The sequence below is a fragment of the Phasianus colchicus genome, chromosome 6 (genome assembly GCF_987193195.1).
Source record: "Phasianus colchicus chromosome 6, bPhaCol1.hap1.1, whole genome shotgun sequence".
Taxonomy (NCBI): domain Eukaryota; kingdom Metazoa; phylum Chordata; class Aves; order Galliformes; family Phasianidae; genus Phasianus; species Phasianus colchicus.
The window spans coordinates 31,550,660-31,571,207 of NC_143441.1; the positions used below are offsets into that span (position 1 = coordinate 31,550,660).

Consider the following 20,548-nt stretch of genomic DNA (forward strand, 5'->3'; position numbering starts at 1 on the left):
AAGTGGAATCTAGCCTCAAGCTCCAATTTGTTTTTAAGCTGAAGCATCTGTTTTAGCATAGCATATGAGATAAAGTCGTCAAACTACTGAAATCAATGCCAAAAAAAAAAAAAAAAAAAAAGAAATCATCATCTAATTGATAAAAACACATCTTTCCTGCATAAGTTATGATAGTCTATTAAGTCATTGTTTTCTTTAGAGAGAATACATCCTATTTGTAGTCTGGATTTACCTAGTGTCTCTGGCAGCTGATGAAGCTTGTGTCCCTTTTTGATAGGTTACATTGCTTATGCTGATCAGTAATTCATTCCTTCGTGGAGCTTATGTTTTCTAGAAACACTTCATTATGAACTAACAGCAAAACCATGAGTGTATGGACTCAAAATTTTGTGCTCAAACAGTGAAATATTGAAATACATGGGGACATCTATTCGGCCAGTTTCACATCCAAAAGTAAGTCTGTGGTGTCCAAAACTAAAATAAACCTATTGATTTTCAGTGGCTGCACACAGTGGTAGAACCCATTGGCTCCCAGCTGTACAGTGAAAGGACAAGGATCCCTGAGGTCTGCAGCCCTGCAGTCGCTCAGCTGGAAAGCTGTCACAGAGCTGGCAAATTTCAGTTCCTGGCACCCACAGGTGGAGGAAGTTAATTGGAAGATAAGTGTTTTATCTCCTGATAAATCATGGTTTTCCAAAGCTGTTGTATAACCTTGCTGGGGAAAACTTCCAACCAACTCTAATTAGACAGCCAAAATTAAGTTAAGGAAAGTAATTTAACTGAAAAAAAAGGTGCAGGGAGGTCTGGGAGATTTGTAGAAGTGCTGAGGGACACCTCCAAAGAAAAAAGCATACATGTAGCTACAACACTGATTTTTCTGTTGGGACAGTGCAGTACTGTGGGGCATGTCAGAACAAGAACATGTGGATTTCATTTTTTTACCTGCATTGCATCCCACAGCTAGAAGCATCGCAGGCTGATCCCCCTCTGCTAATCACTTGTTTAGAAGACTGCTACCAGAGAACAAAGGAGACTGCATGGGGGAGAATAAACCAGGTAGAGACTGAGGATCTATGAGAAGAGAGATTAAACAGCACCTTTTCTGCCTATCTTTGTAGTAAATGTCCAAGTTAAAAAAAGAAAAAAAAGCCACCTAAGGCCTTTTCTCTAACTCAGACTCCAGAGATGTCTTTAAAAGAACTTGGTTGTAATTTTTTCTTCTTTTCTGTATGGAAGAAATTAATAAAAGATCACGGTCTGGGGCAAGTGTGACTTTGATACTGTGTTTTATAGATGCCATGATGTCCAATTCAGGTTTCAGGTGTTCACACAGGAGCACAAATGCATGCTACTGCACCAGCTCTGCATGGATGCATTTGAGGACGCATTATGGATCTGAGACAATACAGTAAATACAATTTAAGGTGTTCAAATGTATGCGTGTTGTACGTGAGCTGCTGGGATGCAGCAAAGTACCTTCAAGCACTTGTTGAGCTGGTGGAACCCTGGTCTTATTCAGTTTTTCGATGGAAAAGGAGGAAGCTTACTGGGGGGTTTCCTGGAGCTTGATGTAGGCTCAAGTGACTTGATGCCAGCTTGCACCTGCAGAAGCTTGCTGATGTGCTGTATGTGTTTTCAAGGTGCACTTTATGGACAAGGCAGGCGTGAGGAGCATGAGGATTCTGAGCTGTAAGAGCAACCAAAACCCCGCGCCTGCTCTGCCTCGCAGGTCTGTGCAAGCCTAATGCTGTGGCTCAGGTAAAGAGGGCCTGCATTCACAGAGAGATTTTCTACAACATTCCAAAAAATGTCAGTGAACATTTTTTGCAGGTGTGGTGGGGTGTGGGAGGGTCAGTTCTCCATCAGGGCTCCCTCTGAGCCTGGCAGGCTGCTCACCAGGCTGAGGCTGCAGCAGGCAACCAAGCAGGAGCTTGATGCTGCCAATAACGAGCACTTTCCATCCAGAGGTGCCATTTTCTGTGGGATACCCCTTGAACGTTGGTTCAGTGTAAGGTCCTGTCTTGCTGGTGGGCCTCCTTCATGCTTTGTGTGCAGCGACATTTCTGTGGCCTTCCCACCATGACACTGAGCCTGCACTGCTGGGCCTGAGCCAGCAGGGCTTCTGAGGAGTGGGTGTTTGTTCAGAACAGGGCACCCGAAGTCATGTTCAGCGAGCCCAGCAAACGTAAATGTGCTCCTTGTTTGTTACTGGCACGTTCTTGTACCAGACAGATTCCTGCAGTCAAAATATTTTGGTGAGAAGAGAGCACAGCAGCCAGATTTACAGATGCAGGAATTCACCGAGCACAGTGTTTTGAAGGGCACTGCAGTGCCTCTTCGTAAAGTTACTTTATTCCTGATACAGTCATATCAGGCAGGTGGGATGAGAGCAAACAAGTGAACAAATGATGTGCTGTGTCACAGAGGCTGGATTTTGATTTATGCACAGTAACACTGCGCTAATACAGTGCACTAACTGCACTAATAAGTAGCAGCTGAGAGTCCTGATGGCAGGAGGCAAAGCTGGCTTTAGCTCCGATTTGTCATCCGTCCTCTGATAAGATTTCTTGTCATTTCCAGGCTCTGGCTCCTTTCTTTCCCTTGTGAAGTCAGTATATGCTCCAGCCCACGTGGCACTGCTGCTTCCCACAGAACAGGTGCTTGTCACAAGCCTCCCCTCCCCAAAACCAGGTATTCTTACGCTTGTTTATTTCTGCAGTGCTGGTGCAGGAAACCAAGCTGAGTAATACTGCAGAAACACACTGAGGTGTTCAAAGCTCTGTTATTACAGAAGGTGAATGTATAGCACACTTCCTCATATTTAGGGACTTGTAAAGGCTCATCCAAGACTCTTCTCTTTCCTTTGATCAATTGGTTGTCTTAAATCTAAATTACAGTTGCTTGGGGAGAGGGCTTGGGAAGATATCCAAATGTCCTCTTCTCATCTAGGGATCAGAAAATAGCAGCCCGGTTAGCAGGAAGGTGAGCATTTGATTGATTTCTAAACCAAGGAAATTTGCCCATGACCACTTCCTAGGAACTACCGGGCTCATGGCTTTGCCCCAGACAGCATGCAGATCTCCGTCTGGTGCCCTCTCTCCTGCTTCCTCCACCTCCAGTCCTGCTGCACCCACAGATGTTGTGTTTGAGTGGAGATCAAAAAAAGCAGCTGGAGCAGAGGCGCAGTGAAGGGCCAGGCTGCTGCACGCTGCCAAGCAGAGCTTGCTCCCTGCTGTCCTGGGCTGGCAGAGGATTGAGATACCTGTAACTTCTCAAGGACTGGCTCCAAAATTATGGGATATGCAACTCTGAGTTAGTCACTAAATATGCACAAGTGCAAGCTAAAAAACAGCCCACAGTAAAAACACTGCTGTCACCCAGATGCATACAGGTTTCTGGAATGGACATGGTGGATGTGGCAGTACTGCTTTCTCCACCAAAGAGGCAGTTGTATTCCAAAATGTGCTGGGTTGTTCTCCGGGTGTTCAGTAGATAGATGAGCACTTGTAACAGGCAGCAATATACCTAAAAAGGGCAAGTTGTGGCTTTAGTGGTTTGCAATTATCAGGTGCAGTGGGCCAGAACAACATGCTGGGAAAGAAGTACCTATGAAATATCATCTAGCTATATGAAAGGGGCTTCTACCATAAAATCAAAGAATCATGGAATCATTAAGGTTGGAAAAGACCTCCAAGATCATCTAGTCCAGCTGTTCACCTACCACCAATATTTTGCCACCAAACCATGTCTGTAAGTCAAAAGACACTTCTGCTTTGCTGTATGGATTCAGGAGGGCAACTGAAAGGCTCTGAAGAGTTTGACAGTTGTACCTATGTCTCCTGCAGCATTCAAGGGGCAGTTCATGTTTACAGTGTTTCCCAGAGAATCTGACATGATGGTTCATGCACAGGCTCTTGCTTCGCAGTGACATCACGCTTATCATCTGGGCAATAAACAACTCTTTGCAGTTGATAACAACATTTTGTCATGTAATGTTTCCACCTATTTGTACAGAGAAATATAACTTGTTGTGAACACAGAAGATTTACATTTTTCTGTTGTGATAAACGATTCTAAAAAGTATTTTGAATGTTCAGTCTTCACTGGACAAAGTACTCTGTTGGCTGCTCGTGCCCATGAAAAGCTTTGAAAATAGAGAGCTGAATCAGTGCTTTGTTTTTGGGGAGCTGTTTATTTTTTCCTTCCACAAAATCTGGTTCTTTATATATTCACAGTGTATCCCAGGGCTGTGTGTACAGCTCATCTCATTAGTGCATCTCTGAGCTCCTCGAGTGGAAGCTGGGGGCAAACTATTATAATTAGCTGGATTGTATGCTGCACAGCTACACCGCAATCCTAATTCCAGTTGAAAGGTGAGGCTGTCATAAACCTTTTTAGGCTTCAAGACTTTACTGGATTATAATAGCACAGTGGCATTTTCTTGCACAACTCTTAGAGCTGTTATGTGTTTTATGTGAATCACCATATCGATCCTTGGAACATTAATGTAAAAATATGTTTGATTTTAGTTTAGGTTCTTTCACGGCAGCGCATCCCCAGCAATCACTACCAGGCCCTCTGGGAAACAGGAGAAAAGGAAGAAAAGAGACATTTTTTGGAATCCCTTTCTCTCGCCCAACTCAGTCTCAACCAGCGCAGGCAATAACGAAGGGGCTGCAGGACTGCTCTCCACTATTATTGTGCCTGGCTCGCTCTCAGCATGACTCACTGCAGACAATATGTAACACCACTCACAAGGGGAATGAACAGTAAATACTTGGCCCTGGATTTTTTTTTTTTTTTTTTTTTTTAATCTCTTCAGGTTTTTCTCTCTGATTTGTATCCCTTTATCCTCGCCCATGTGTTATATAAGCTTCTCAAATCTAATGTCCATAACACCACCCCCCACTGGTAGCAGCAAGCCCTTCCGCTGCTGCAGGGTTTACTTTGCAAAGGTTTACAACGAAAGGCATTATTTAGAAACTGTGTGTGTTAACCTAGTGGCAGAAGGTTGCTCCAACACCTTCCCCCTGGTTTTTCTTCTGCCGGGGGAGGGGAGGCTGCTATTGTGGTAAATGCATCTCTTGCTTCGCTGCAGCAGCCAGGCCAGCTTGGAAAGAAAACCCTGGGGCTAAAGAGGCTCGGAGTGCAGCCAAGGGGGTCAGGAGACGGTTTTAAGGATTATACTACATAATTAAAAGCTCACTTCGAATGTGCTTCCTGGTACCCAGTGCTCAAACATACAAAGCTTTTTCAGTAATAATTCCTGGTCCTCATTTGTATTTGAGAGATTTGTAGGGTAAAGTTGTCACACAGGTAGTGAGTCAGGAGTGCCAAACAAATCAGCTACAGAACTGCAAGCACAAGGCATTCATCGAGGCTGTGGCAAGGCAACACCCCAAATGTGCCGTGGTCAGTGAGATCAGGAGGTAAGCTCGAAATAGACAAACACACACATTTCCTTGGGTGGTTTTGTTTTGTTTTGATTTTTGGGGTTTTGTTTGTTTGTTTGTTTTTTGGTGCAATTCCTTTGGGTGTAGCTGATGTTATTTCGTGACAACTAGATTTAAAACTGGGGATTAACTTCCTGAAGAGTTTTGCCGTTGGAGCTGGGACAGAACGTGATGCTACTCATGCAAAACCTGGGAGATGGCAGCCAGCCTACATTGCCTTAGCCCTAAAAACACTAACATTTTATCTTCAATTATTCCTAGTTGGACAGAGCCAAGACCAGAACTTTGGTCTCCTCTATCCATTCTCTAGGCTGGTAGCTTCCAGCACAAGCATCCAGCCCTCCCCCATGCAGACCAAAGTGATGTTAAAACTGACAAGAGTCCTACAGACTCCTGCATTTGCTAAAAGAGCATATTCTGACATTTCAGTCAAATATTCCCATCAAGTCTGTGCAAGATGCATCGATTTAATGTGCATTGTCTAAAAATAGGTCTTAACAGGATGTTGATATCAAAAAGCTAGAAGTAATGGAAAGGAAAGAACCGAAGGTGCATATTGATTATATACCCTGTATGTGAGCACTTGCCTATTGAAAGCTGTAATGCACAAATAAACTGAGTTAAGAACCCAAGCAGCACTTTCTTATTGACTGAGATAAATAAGCAGTCAGTAAGCAGGTGTAAATCCAGCTCCTGTATCAAGGCTGTGAAAAAACTGTGCTTTAAATAATTTTCCACCAGAATTCTCAGGTCTTTATTTCAAGAGAAGCTGCAATAAACCAGAGTTCATTCTCTGTACAAAGACAGATTCAAATTTGGCAGAAAACTGTCCCTTCTACCACCTTCAGTTAAATGCCAGTGTACTGTACCTATATTGTCACACAGGGATACAAGGCATGGAAAGAGACACCAGACGGTGAACTAAGTAAATAGCACAGACAGAAGTGTGCTGTGCACAGAGCCTTGCCCCATGTAGCCTGCTAGTTTTGATAAAGCTCACGTGTTTGGCTGAATTGGTGCCTGTCTGCTTCTGGGTGCTTTCCATTTCATAAAAATCTGTTGTTTACAACCATCTCTTATTCATTTGCTGTAGAACAAAACAGAAAAGAAAGGCTTTATTCCATTATTTAGGTCTACACCGCATATACAAAGGAGGAAAGAGATTCTGCTACACTTTATTCAATATGATGTTACAAGAAAAAACAACAGTTATAGCTGACAAACCATTACATCTTTCATAATACAGACAAATTACAAGGTGTAACAAATAATGCAACATTTATTTACTGTACTGCTTACTATGCTGTTCTTCTGAAGTATATATATATATATATATATATTTAATTACATTAACATTGTTTTCATGTACCAGCCCTCCCTTTTTATTTGTTAAAAAAAGAACACCTCTTAGTGCACCATACGAAACCCGCGTGGAACCTGGCAAGCTGGGATTTTGTATGCAGCACCATTGAAATGCATTTTGGGGGATGGGAATTTTTAGTGCATCCTTCACTTTTAGATTTTTTGCTCACGTGAAAAATGCAAGGCAGTAACATACGGTCACTCCACTTAACTGCTGGTAGGGGAGAGTTTTGTTATGCTCAGTAATGCAACATAATTCTATTTATATGGGATGTCAGTGTTTTGCTCCCTAGTCTGTACAGCCCGAATGTTTTATATAACAAAGATTACAAAACCCAGTTATATTCACAGATGAGTATTTTGTGTATGAGCATATTGGAGCATTGACTACACATTCAATTGTGTGCACTGACATAGAGCACATAGGGGTAGATGTCACCCTCCAGCCAAAGGGAATTTATTACCGTACCCTCTTCCACAAGAGTCTGAAGTCCATAATCTCCACACAACAAAGAGAAAATGGAAACCCCAGTGTCTACTGCTGACTGAATTTTCAGTGTTGCATTTACTGGCATTGTCCTAAAACATGATCCTGTTCAAAAACAATAGTGAGAACTGGAAGGACTCAATGACCCGGGATGTCATACAGCAATGTAATGTTGAGTGTTGGAGTGTCCTGCCTGGTGCTGTGCCTGCTGGATGTGGATTGGAGCTCAGCTGATCCCATCTGGAGTGGGACCAAGCCGTCTCCAGGTGCTTCACTTGTAATAAAGTTGGGTTCTGTGCATGTGAACTTGTAAGGAATCTCTGTATCACACAGGCCATCTCTATCACCACCTTCCCTTCCTTGTTCACCTGATATTGCACAGAGTCAGAATACGCCCTCCTACTTTTATCTGCCTACTGCTGCCCTGTGGCTGCTCGTTCCTCTTGCAGCTGAGCCATATCCTCTCAGTATCATCAGAAAGGATCTGCTGGGGCTCAGGCAAGAAAACAAAAATTACACTGCTGACGGCTGTCAGCTCCAGGTGAGCCCCACAGTTTCTCAAGGACCACAGTCCTTGAGAGCCCCACAGAATACCATCCATTTAAACTAACTTTTGACTGTTGATGGCATGAAACTCTGTATTCCCAAGACCTGCAGCATGTCTGGAAGACCAGGCTGATTGTTTTCTTGTCCCTTTGAATATTCTGCAGGGAACTGGTTTGGGAAGGATGAGAATAAAAGAGGGCAGTGCTACTGATATTCCCTGACTCTGTCTCAAGGACATATTGATGGGGTTTAAAAAGCCCATTCATCAGCACTGAACAGGGCTGTGGTGGAAACCTGCAAGATGCTGGAGAGGTGGGATGACTGCCATGGGATTCTAACTGAGGGGGTCTGTCAGGTTGCTGATGCAGGACAGCACAAAAATGACAAACAGGGAAAAAAAGGGAAAAAAAGGCTGTACAGTCCATTCTCTGCATAAAGGTACTCCCATTTTCTCAAAATAAAATAAAATAAAAATTCAGGTTTCCCAGAAGATTTCACAATCCAGAAGAATAATGTGCAGCAGCAGGTCCCCTTAGAGCAGGGAGAAAGACCTCCGCAGGTGACACCTGCAAGCCTGTGTCACCAAAGGCAGTCGGAAGAACCAGAAAGGAGGTGCTCAAGAGATTCGGGTCATTCCTTAACTGATCAGTGACCAAGACAGACCCACTACTACTGAAGTTCAAGTTACTGTTGAGGAACCCAGATGTCTGTGTGCTTTGGGCAACTGTGTTTGAAGATTTGTGGACCAATTATTTCAGTGGTTGCTTAAAAGTGGGAATGGAGCAGAGAAGATAATCTCACACGTATGTGTGTGTACACACACACACACACACACACACACACACACCATAAGCAAACATGACATGATTCACTATGGACAGCAATATGCTGGGCTTGTGGGAACAGTTAGGGAATCAGTCTCTATGTTAAACCTTCAGATGTTTAGCTGAGCAGCATAACTGTGTGCCTCCCAATTTAAGCTGCCCAGTAGATGTATCTGTGAAACTACCTTCATATTCCTAATTGAAATCTTACATTTTCAAAAATTCTTCAGATTTTTTTTGCAGCATGATTTTTTTTTCTAAAAATAGCTAATTTCAATCATCAAACTGCACAGCGTTTCAGTAGCAAAGATAATGTATAAAAGATTTTTCTCTTACAAAAAAAGAAACATGAAAGCCAAACAAACCACGTGTAAGGCAGATTCAGTGTGTGATAAAGTCAGAAGTTCAGTGGTCACTTTTTTCCCCCTCTTAAATACAGGAGGAAAACTGTAGTAACTTCTAAATAGGATTGTGACTGAAAGTGGCTTTCAGATGGCTTTTACCAGATCCTGAAAGAGAGATGTCATTGGGGGAAACTGTGTTTTAATGGCTGTGCAAATATTGAGAATATTTCCATGGTTCAACTCTTTGAAAGTGTAGACTCATATGCTAGTTCATTAAGAGGCCTTTCGTAGCTACTTGAGCATTCGAGGATTTGCCTTATTGGGTGTTCTTTTCTTATTAAACACTGCTGGAGTTTAATAAGATGGCAGTAGCACAAATCCTTTCCCCCTTCTTTTAAACACTGAAAGCTAACCCAAGTGTTACCGCACTTCTTAAAAATGTAATTCAATGCATCCAGCAAGCAAGGGATGTCAAATTTATGTGTAGAATAATATTGCCTAGCAAGCGGTTCTGTCTGAGCAGTAGCATAACTCAACAGCGGTTTTTGCATCGTGCCCTGCTCTTTCTGAATGCAAAGCATTGTATATGATCAGGGCAGTTTTATCCACCCCTGAACACAATGTGCTCCCCAGCCACAATGTGGCAGGGGCTTCCTCGCCTAAAATCACACAGCTTTGTTTCTTGCAAAGTTTGCATTTGAATGATTCATTCAGAAAAGCGATTTAAAGACACATCATCTGGTAGTGCCTTCCAATCAGATCGGGATACCTATAGAAAATAATTTGAAAAGTGCTTTGGTGTGGAACAGCAAACCATGTGGGATAAGGAAAACTCTCGCTTCGTAAGCAGCAAAATAACACATAGACTTAACGGCTCATTCAACAAAAATTCTCTGTACCTTAGAATCTTGAATTAAACAGAATCGCTTCAGAATCTCTTTTTTCTTTTCAGGAAAACATTCCAAAAGGTAAACAGCATGAGGAAAAACATGGAGATGTGAGCCAAGACCCACAAAAGAAAGAAATACTCAAAAAGGCAAAAAAAAAAAACCATAAAGAATTTGTTGTATATCTGTCAGCTGAGCGCATCTCATTTTCGCTTTGTCTTTCTCACAGGCCTATTTCCAAAACTGGCATGCTACATAGCCTAAGCAGAGTAACCAAATTCAGAGTGCTGAAGTAAACATGCGGTTATTGCCATGTTTTTAAAATGGATATAAGTGGTCTGAGGATACAATGAGAAAAGAAAGAACCCAACACCACTTCAGGAATAGTGGCAAGGCGTTGTAACTGTCAGCCCAAGTCAGGCTTGCTCTGGCAGAAATAGTCTTCCCATTGGTTGCAATATGTGCACGACTCTCAAAGAAAGCACAGTCCTTTATGCCACCGCTGGCTTTTTTTGTACAGTCATTACTGAAGAAGTGTGAACACCAAATGTGTTGTCTTAATGTATTTAAGACATTGCTGGTGAAAGCATAAAAATCCTTACAAAGATGCAGCGCTGCAGTGGAAAATCAAACAAAATCAAACACAAAAGACTGAAAGAGTACATGCCATGTATCAGTAAGCAAAAGCTTAATCTTCACATAGTTCTCTGAAATCACAAGGTATCCAAAATGCGTGCAAGGTTTTAAATAAATTGCAGGGGAAAACAGGGTCTTGCCAGCTTCAATTTTCTTTTGAATGAAATCCACCATAGAGAAAGAAAGGAAACAGGCCATGGTTCCTTCCTGGTGTCGGCCTCCTCATTAGGTTTTTGTTTCCCTCCTCCAAACTGGTAAATTTAATCCTGTAAGGAAACAATATAAATTATAATAAGCTTCATGACTTGCATTTTTAACTGATTTTTTTACTTGGCATATAACAGATTAGTCCAAAGCCAGTTCTGAAGACACCAGCTCAGAGCGAAGGACAAACATCCAAAGCACTTTTAGAGCTGGAACCTCAAGAAAACGAGCTTAGAACACTGATGTTTTCATGGTGCTGGTTGCCTAAGTGAGATATATTTATCCATATTCACTTCTATCTGTCCCAAGTGCTAATCTTCAGAGGTGCCATCAGTGCTCACATTCTCCATGGAAATTACAGGCAGCTATATATAGACTGTCAGCTCTTCTAAAGGTGGTCACACCCCAAGAATGCAAAGGAAGGTTACTGAATGCTGCTGACAAGGCTTTGGGAGTTTACAAGCTCTTTTTGCCCTTTCAGCTTCACAGGAACACTTGTGACCAGATTGTGGAAAGGTTTCCTCAGCTTCACTTCCCAAGAGTTATTGGAGGTACCTCACAGTAATGTCACTTTTGTAAACACTGCCGAATTACAGAGCAACATGGCACACTACATTCAAACACCTTTAGTTGGGTGTTCTTCTGTTTATAAAAAAGATAACAAAAACCTCTCCTTTTATATACAGAAAGTAAACATTGCACCAAGAGCTTTGCTTACATTGCCTTTCTCTCTGCTAGTGGTTCCTGGCTATAGAGGCTCGGTGCAGTGACTGGACCTACAAGGATGTACTGTGGTGTCCCTGAGATTTACACCAAGCAGGAGGCAGGCCAACAACATGGGAAGCATTACTTTAAAACAAAACTAACAACTGCAGGACCAGCTCGGTGAGGGCTAAACGAAGGCTAGATAGACTGGAGCCATTGGAAGGATTTTATAATTAACATACTTAGCTCTTAATAAATGTTCAGGTAGAATTCTATGCCAAGTAATAAAGTGGGACTGCATTTTCTGATAATGTTGAGAAATTCGGTAGTTTTATGAAGTTCAAAATGTTTTTGTTTTACAGAGATTTTCAAAACCTTTCTAAAATGTAGTTTCAGGAAGACAGTCAGATATGGAGAAATTTTAGCACTTAATTAAAAGAAAACTTAAAATTAAATATTCATTGAGCTTAGAACTGGTTCGTATTAGCATGTCCTAGAACTATTTAAATCAAACTCAATGCAGGTGCCAGTGAACCTAGTCTAGCCCTCATTTCAAAAACAGGAGAAAAACAAGGCATCAGTTTCAAGCATAAAATTTTAATTGTGGCTTTCATCAAAACAGCCTAATCTCTACACTACATCTGACTTTCATAGTATGCAGCATTCCTGTCGTGGTTCTCGAGAGCTCTTCTTCTGCCCTTCAAGTGCCAGAACTCCTGAACTGGATTAACAAAAGCCTGTTCTTAATGATGCACGGCAGCATCTCCTGGAGCTTGGTCTGCCACCTCCTGAGTCCTGCTTGGGTTGTTTCCCAAATGCCTCTGGAATGTCTGTTCCACATGAAAGTCCCCAGGGCCAAGGAGTCTGGCTGAAGCCCCAATAAATCTTGTTTCAAGGAATAAATTAGAGTTTAGTTTACTCTTCATAAACTCAAAACGAAAAGCAATATTTGGAACATGCTGAGATTCACTGCTGCTTACTGGTGAAACATGGTTGACACTGTTGCCAAATTCTACATCCTCCTTCCTTAAAAAAACCCACAAGAACAGAGCAAATAAGATAAAACCAAACCAAACCACAATACTTTTGGGGGATAACCAGTTTAGAGCCCCCCTTAAAAAGGAGGAAACTTGATGTTTGGAAAGCTGGGTCTGCACAGACATAGGACAAGTGCTTGATTTCAGGCTAAAGCCCAAACTGCTGGAGTTCCAGAGCTTGCCATAATGCTGCTGTAACATTAAGGACAAGTACTAACTGATAAAAGACGAAGAAGCTTCTCTAAGAGTTACCAAACTCCTCAGCTTTGATGAAAATTGGATCTTAATTAGATAATTACATTAATTACAGAGAGCTTTTTCTTTCTATCAGTTGACTTTTCTATCAGTTGACCTCAAGGCACTATCCAAAGGAGGCCAGCATTACACTTCTCCCGGGGATATGCTAAAATTCACCAATCATTTTCTGGCTTAAAGTATGGCTCTGCAGGCAAAGCTGATCACACGTTACCAAGCCAAGAGCAGGCCTTGAGCCTCAGAGATGGGGAATTCCTTCATCAGAAGCTTGAAGATTCAGAATCAATCCCTGTAATGCTAAAAGCTTCCCTAGAAATAAACAAAGCTGCCACCATTTAATACAGGGAATAACCCTAGCATAGTGCAACTGCTGCCAGCATCAATGCAGAACAAGGCTGAGATCAAACAGGAAACTCAGTGGAAAAAAGAAATGTGATTTAATTCCGAATTTCCCAAGTGGATCTGTCTGGGGAAGACTGGAAAACAGAGCGCAAGCAGAACCAGAGCATGGCTGGTGATCCCCATCTCTCTGAAGATGCACTCCCCTGCCCCATTCAGGGCTTGCACACAGCCCTCCCGCTGCTCTCAACAGCACCCCAATGGCCAGGTGGTTCTGATGTTGAACCCTGAGTTTTGTCCGCTAAGGCAGATCTGCTTTGTTTAAAATCCTTACAGGAACAGGCCCAGTGGTTAGGAATACATTTGCTGGGGAATACATAATGCTTTCAGTGGAGTCCCCAGTTCACTGAATGCTTATTGATGATTCCAAGTGGAGTCAACAGGTGAAATCCTTTCCCTCTGCCTTGTGGTTAATGCCTCCTCCTGGGAAATGGGGAACAGAGGTTCACCTGTCCTGAGGCAGAGGAAGGAGTTGACACAGCGAGGTCCTGTTAGGGATGTGCTATAACCACTGTGCCACGGGGCAGAGGACCTCCTTCCCTTTTTGTCTGCCTTACAACAAGACTTGCTGTGTCACATCCGTAGACACCGCCCTACACTGGAGGAAGAAGAGGGTCTCTATTTGTCCACAGCAGAAAATCCACAGTAAAACAAACATGAAATTGTAGATTGGTGGGAACCAGGCTTTTTATTAAAAAAAGCATTGTTTCTCCAGTGAGGTTGTTGAACTGAAGCATGGGTTGTTCACAGAAGCAGGACCTGAGGCAGTTCCTGAAGCAAGGCTCGCCACACAGTGCTGCTGTTCAGTCCCCAGATGGCCTAGTATTCCATGTTTGCATTTTTTAAAGATGTATTTTAGAAATACCCTTGCTTAGAATTTAATACATTTTCCCGATCAAGCCAAATCAAAGTTTAGCTTTGTGACTTGGCAGATTGTGTTTATGGCCTCTGGTCACAGCTTTGCTTATAAAAGCATAAATTGTTAAATGGAATATTTACAACTTGTGATTTCCCAAGAGCAAAATAGGGTTCTTTCAGATCTCCCTTCTAAAAAAAAAAAAAAAGAAGAAGAAGAAGAAAAAGAAGAAAAAAAAGAAAGAAAGAAATAAGGGCCCTGAAACAGACCACCTTAAAAATAAACTCATACTCTTTTTTACAACTGGTCCAGGCAGTTTTGATTTTCATGATGTCTTACTGAACCCACTGGAAGATTACAAGCAAGGTAATGATGCGCTTGAAAGAAAAATATATATATATATATCAAGCTACCTAAATCAAATAACTCAGTTGTATATTTGTTATCTAGAGAAATCATCTGCTGCGTACATCCTGCTTGGCACAGATCCTAAGTGGGATAAAGTAAGGTGTTCATCCACCTTAAAATGGTAGCGGCCAGTGTCAGAATATAGGAGCTCTTGATGTAACAAAGGATACCAAAGCTTATAATTTAAACATTAATCATGCACTCAGCATATGAGGCAGAGGACGATGACTCAATGGCCCTCAGATCCCAAATATTTTCCATTATTTTAATTAATAAAAGAATGCTATTTCCTTTAAAAATGCAAATCACCAATTCAATACATGCCCTTTTTGGCAGCATCAGCATCCTTCTCTAGGTGCTTTTAATTTCTGTATAAATTATAAAATTGGGTGGAGCTGTGCTCTCGCAGTGTCCTTAACATGCAAAGCATACCCAGAGTGCAGGTCTATTTATGTTGCAGCTGATTTAGCATTATTATAAGAGTATTCATTCTACAACACCAGATTTAAAAGCAAAATGTGAGCTGACAGCTGGAGATGCTGCATTCGTGTGAGCTGAAACGTGGGGTATTTAAGATCATCAACAATATATTCATTCTCTCCCTCCACCAGATATATACACGCCGCAGATACCATTCATCCCCTCTAAAAGAAGTACGCTATTAACAGGTGATTTTTCCCCTACAGCTTTTGTTCCTCTCTTCATTACAGAAGTCATTTTAAAAAGCCAACCAAACATTATCAATATTATTTGCACTCGAGTAATATCTGCATGCAATTCGTTGCTATAAATATTAATTAATTGGATCACCAATACCCATAATGCAATTTTATTGTGACCTACATGCCCTATGAACCAGATATTTTTTTGGATTCCGTTTTCTTAAAACCAACTGTCAGCATCATGTGATGGAGGAGATGAAAAATGAAAATGAGCGTTCCCGCTGTGCAGGTGAGTGACCTGTGGGAGACAGCTCTGCCTGCCAGGATTTTTACACGTACCATCAGACACAGACCAATTGATTAGATCATTTTATACCCGCCACCAACTAGGCTCAAGAGACTAATTAGAGAGAGTACTGCCTGCGCAGGCACCCCATTGACACCTAATTTGCTCAGCCAAAGCCTTTGGGGAGAATGTATTATCTCTGCAGCTGCACTTCATGCATTTCTGATTTGAGGCATAAGCAAGGAGTACTTCTTCACTCTTTTGAGCAAACTGAGTATATAAGCCCTTAAGTGCTAAATACAAGCAGACAAATTAAATCCAGCCAGCCTCCCATAAATTCTTTTTCCCCTTCAGATCTATATATACATAGGTACACACATACACATTTTATATCTGTCTGCAATATACGTACACAAGTGTGCAAATAACACATACATATGAGCATGTGTTGAAAATGCAGGTGCTAAAAAATATTTCTATGAGTATATGCTTTAGAATATGGAATTACTGTCTTTCTGTGGGAACTTTTAGTTCTGTGAGATATAACAGCAAAGCAATTGTTCTAATATATGAAAAATAAATGATCTGCAGTACTGTTAGCTCAGGCTCTGGATTACCCCATGGACAAAGCTCAGCAGACTGCTGCCTGTAAAGTTTCTCTGCATATCTTCAGAGGTCTTCAGTGCGCTGCCTAGCTTTGTTGAAAGCTTTTCTTCAATGGACTGCACCTTGTTTGTGGTTCCTGAGGAACACTGTTCACTAAGGCTAAATATAAGATTGCTACAATTGCTTTCTGCTGGGCTTTGGTTTTGTCTAGTTACCCAAGCTGGAGAGGTAAGACTTAAGGCTGTCATTAAAAATTTATTTAAAAGGGAAAAAAAAAAAAAAAAAAAGACACTAGAAAAACTACGGTGCTTTTTTTTTTTTTTAACAACTTGAGAAGTGTTGGAGGAAAATATTCTTTGCTGCAGGTTGATATGTGATTCCTCAACTCAAACATATTGTAACACACAGAGAAAATGGTGAATTTATATTACTTCTAAAATAGCACAGAAATGAACATCTCTGAGATGTGGTTATAAAGGAATATTTAGGAGTTTAATGAAGGTGAATTAATAAGTCAATTTAATTTCAGCTTATGAGGAAGCATGTGTTGATATTGTCTCAAGATTTTGCAGTAGGAAAAGTATTAAAGAAGCCTTAGCTTAACATGGGTGAGATACCAGTGTGGCAAAAATATCAGTTATAACCTTCTTTGCTAAATGCAACATGAATGTGACTTCCAATTCTTTTTCTTATCTTGGCACAGTATAAAGAGAGGACATTCTCACCTTTCACTATTTACATGCACCTTTTAAAATTTGCTTTACATTTATTCAATAACATTAAATCTCACTGAATGTTCAGCTGACACCTCTCAGTTATCACAGTAAATGCTGGCTGTTCATAGAACACAGTACTGCATGGGATACTTACACATCATAAAAACAACTGCTAACAGTCAACAAAAGTAAACCACACTTGAAAAACAACTAACAAAGCATTTACTGATGCTTTTGTCTGTTCCCTTTCCTAGCTCTTTTCTACTGTGTATGGATTTCCTGTGTTTTTATTCTTGTATGTGCTGGATCTACCAGACTGTATCTTCTGCCATGGATACTGCTGTCTATTCTTTCATACACTGCTCATGTATGAATCAGAATATAGATTCTATATAAACACCTCATTGTCTTCAGAATATGTTTTCCTGCAATTTTTTTTCCCAGATGGGCTTTGTGCAGATCACTGCAACTCCAGACAAAGTAATTTGCATGAGAAGGTGACCACAGGATCACTGCCTGCTGCCGGAGTGGATGAGGGGATGACCCTGAAAGAGTTGAGTGCTGGATGAGGACTGCACACCAGTCCAAAAATAAATATTGGAATAGAAACAAATTTATGAACAAACCAATTTTATGAGTGTATATACACTGAAGTAAACAACATGGCATAACCTTAGTAAAGGTGAACAGCCAGTGGGTCAGTGGATATGGAGCTGAGAAGCAGGAAACCAAGATCTGACTTCGCTACTGAATGTCCCCGTAGGTAATTCACTTTATCCCCCTGCAACTTCTGTTTCATAACTGAGATTTTGTTTTACATTCTAGCCTTTGGGTTTAGAATGTCTCCCCAAATGAGTGCCCAATTTTAGTTAGAGCCACCAACAGTTCAAATTACACAAATACAGTTAAATTTAACAAAAGAATATAGTATTAAAACAGCTGCAAACTTTGGTGCTTGTTGAAATCCTTACTTGGACAGTCAGTTTTCCATATTTTGCCTTTGCATATAATACTAGTCCAAAATGGGAATCCTGCATCATCTAGAACTTCGTGCTCCAACGGGCAAATGTTGATTCTGCAGAGTGAAGACTAACCCTTAAACTACACATTGGTTGCTAAGTAGCATTTATGCATATCAATAATTGCAAACCAACCAAGCATAATGTTTTGCACACAGCTCTCTTCAAAATATTATAATTAATTCCTTCATAGTGTGCCTTGCTAGGAAAAAAGGAATTCAAGTCCTGACCATTACCGTAATATTTTATCAACAGTATTCACTTCCAATGACATTTAATAACATGTTTGGTTTCACAGTTGATTTGTAGGTATACCTTAAACTTTTGAGTGGTTGTGGTAACTTCCAAATTAGTTTTCTCCAAGTCTTTCAGCAAAAATTCCTTACTGCCCTAGCTGTCCACAGCTGAAGCTTTTTCTTTGAGTGGAGAACAAAGTCCACAAAGCCTTTTACAATTACCATTTGAATAAGGCTTCACATGAAAAATGGCCAGGAATGAATCTACTACATATCTTCTAGTTTTTGAGAATAAAGCACAGCTCTCTGTGAGTGAGCTCTGGGAGAACTAATACTTCAGACAAAGTTACAAAAATGGCAGTGTTATTGAGCTTGATATAGTTTGCAAGCACAGTCACAGAAACTTTATTAGAAACAAAAAAGAAATCAGAAAAGCAAACAAACAAAAAAGGCATACATCATGACCAGAAAAATATTAGTGTTGTTTGTTTGCAAGAATATACTTTCCACTTGTGATTATATAAGTAGAAAAACTCAAAGATGTAATATAAAATCCTCCAGATTCCAATATACAGGAAAACCAAACAAGCCCCTACCCATCTCCTTCTTTCCCTCTATTTTTTTGATCTATGTGGTGTACCTAAAACATTATGTTTCTAACCCTGATACTTGCAACAACGTCTGCCAAAGTGACTGTGAACTGGATCTACAATGAAAGAACCCAAACCTTTTTTTTTGCCAGTGTTTGATGCAGTGGGATCCTTATCTCAGCTGTAGCACCAGTTCTTTTCTCTGAAACAGGTCAATAAATGCTATGCCTGAATCAAATTTGTATATAGTTTAATTAAAATATCTAAAAGAAAGCAAAAATAGTCTATTAGCCATGGTGATAGATTTCTTCTTGCTGAAGAAGCAAAGAGGCTGGAGATTCAAGCACAAGCAACAAAGTGCAAGTCAGATGAGCTGTGGTACCCTTCCACAAAGTCTCATCTTTGCGGCAGAGTCAAGTTAAGAAATCCCCACTGCCTGTAAAGCTCACTCACTCTTAATTCCTGCCTTGCAATTTGTATTCCTGTTACTTCTCCTAATAAAACTGCCTGTGGCTCCCCCTGTACAATGGATAACTAGAAGTATCAGAAGGGACGTTATTTTAAACCCAGGTCTTCTCAGTGATTCAGTTTAATAGAAACTTATAAATAGTTGCCCCGGCACAACTAGAGGGACTGAAAACTGGTAAGAGAGCATGAAGGAGCTGCCCAGATAGAGCTGAGCAGAATTTTTTCATGCTGTTCTTGCTTGTAAAGATAAAAATCTTGGAATTACATCCTTATTTTTCATTAGCAGCACTTCCCTAGTGCATTGGTCATAGCAAAGCTTCACTTTCCGAATGCTGAAGCCACCTCCAAACCCACAAATGGCTAATTATTTTCAGGTATCCAGAAACACAGAAAAATCTGCCTTAGCTGGCTACTTAGGGAAGCAGACAGAAGTCACATAATGACCTACTAATTAAAAAGAAAGCAAACTATATTCAGAAGGTCTGGGAATACCCCTAAGATTGCCTAATAAGGATAATCTTCTATGCATATTTCAAGGGAACAGCAAACAAGACATGGCTGAGAGCCCAAGCATCTAACTAAAAGTTTCTGCATTTCTTGGGGGTTAGTTTCCATTTCTTTGCAGTACAAATATACTGGCCCACCAACACGTCAGAGAGATGTTAAACAGACTGGGAAGCTTGAAGTTATATTCTATCAGAGCTCAGAGACCTGAGAAGAGATAGAAAAGCTTCAGATTCTTTATATGATGGCATTAAACTTTGGGTGAAGAAACCTAGTGTTCAGGGAGAGCAGACCCCAAGTCAAATACCATACCATGCATGAAGCTTCCTGTCTGCCAATCTCAGGTCTGACAGTCACTGTTATTTATCAACTTGAACTTAAACACTTTTCTACTATCAGCTGACCAGTTCATAAGTCAGATGTGATGACATGCCTGCCTGTCTCACTCCTCTTCCCCCATCCAAATAATACATTCTGAGAAGTTATTCAGAAATGTATTTGTGGTTCTCCCTGTCATGTTTTTTATCCCCGTGGTTGCCATAGAGCTGCTAGGCTGTATCCTGCTGGAGCAGTCTGCTGGAGAAAATGACGTACAATAGATTAAATGCCTGCCAGATGACTCATTAGCATTCACCTCCCCCTGAAAATCAGGCACTACCTCATGCAAAGATTGATGTATCCATATGTTCTTTAAAATAGGGCATTTTGTATACATATAATTGCTAATATTACATATTTCTTTTTGAAAGATAAGTGCTCTTGGAACAAATGTAATGCTTCTAATGCAAACCAGTGCAAAGCAGCAATGGCATAGTCTTGAAATTGGCGTGGATCATTTTTCTAATCAACTTAAGAGAACCAAAGACAGCTTGGAACTTATAGATACCTCTGCAATGGATCCACCACACTATAAATTAGTTCAGTTCCCAAATAATTCACATTAAGAAAACAAAGTGAATGATTATCATTACCAAAATCATTGTAGTAGTTTGAAAGTATCTACAGGCAGTTTGGGATTAAATTATGTTTGCCAGTTGTTTTTTGGAGAAAAGAGTTTG

At 40.8% G+C, this 20,548-nt stretch overlaps 1 protein-coding gene across 4 annotated transcripts in view; it reads right to left on the reverse strand.

Annotated features, from left to right (window-relative positions):
• Window positions 1–6,611: 6,611 nt before the first annotated feature.
• The window catches only part of CDK14 (cyclin dependent kinase 14), a 308,561-nt gene continuing 294,624 nt past the window's right edge, over window positions 6,612–20,548 (reverse strand). For all 4 annotated transcript variants that reach the window (XM_031614434.2, XM_090142825.1, XM_090142826.1 and 1 more), the window contains one exon: window positions 6,612–10,805. The gene's annotated coding sequence lies outside the window, so the exon portion shown is untranslated. The remainder of the gene's footprint in view (window positions 10,806–20,548) is intronic.